Source organism: Arachis ipaensis, chromosome B08, assembly GCF_000816755.2.
Source record: "Arachis ipaensis cultivar K30076 chromosome B08, Araip1.1, whole genome shotgun sequence".
Taxonomy (NCBI): domain Eukaryota; kingdom Viridiplantae; phylum Streptophyta; class Magnoliopsida; order Fabales; family Fabaceae; genus Arachis; species Arachis ipaensis.
The window spans coordinates 21,483,583-21,484,816 of record NC_029792.2 but is presented as its reverse complement, the minus strand read 5'-3'; positions in this window follow the sequence as shown (position 1 = coordinate 21,484,816).

Here is a 1,234-nt window from a genome sequence, read left to right as displayed (position 1 = left end):
TATAATTTTTGTTAAATTTAAATTTAGAATTTTTTATTAAATTTTAGATGTTTTTATTTTTTTTAAATTTTGATTTTTTATTATATTAAATATTGGCTATAGTGTTAAATAGTGTAATATTGTGTTTAATTTTTTTTTAAAAAAGTCTTAGTACAGTACTTTTATTAAAATTTGGTTAACACTTAACCAACAAAAAAAATGAGTAATTTTACACTATTGGATGAAATTTCACACTATTAAAAATACCAATGATAATTAATTGATGGCTATAAATTACAAATAAAATTTGCTGGTCTCCTAACACTTTTTTTTTTAATTCTAAAAAATACACGGTTTAGAGGTTTAATTTTAATTCATCTGTGTGGGTAAATTGGACTAATATATTGTGGTATTAAGAAACTTACTTTTTGTTATGGATAAGATTGTATGACAATAGGATTTGATTAATAGAATATTGCAAACGTTCACGTGTAAAAGGATGCGAGTATTCCTAGTCATCCATGTTTCTGTGAGTTGGTGCATTGCCACAAGAAGAAAGAATTATGGCATATTTTGTTGGATATATAAATCACGAATTCAAGAGTTTTGATTCAATTCAATCGATTTGTTACGACAATCATCCATTAATCTACAAAGTTTAAATAGAGATTAATTGTACAACACTTGACTTTTTTACCCATATATATAATCTAACGAACCTATGGTTTGATAAGGTTGAAAAAATTAAGATCAATTGAAGTAATAAAGGCATAGCATGGCATTGCAAGGTAGGAAGATTCTACCAAAACAGTGAAAAGAATCAAAAGAACGAAGCTGATGATTGAACGAACGAATGAATGTATGTACGTGTGGAAAGGGATAGGGCCAAGAGTCAAATGCAGAACCACTAGATGAAGATAAGTATCATCATCAAACCTAATATCTTCGTACTAGGTTTCAGGCTTAATTTCTGGCAATGAGTAAAGCCACCTTTTGAATCTTGACTTTCCTTTAAACCGAACTTTGAATTTGGAACTTAAATTCATCTTCATCTTCAGGCTCAATAAGATTGTTCCTTGGGATAATTCCTTTATGACTATTTATTTATATTTTTGGTGGGCCGGATCTGAAGGGGAGGGATTATATAGGTAGTTATTTTAGTTAAAATTGATTAAGTTTTGAATTACCAAAATAAAAAAAAGAATTGATTAAGTTTTATAATGGACGGTGAAATAACAATAAAATTAGTGGTTCA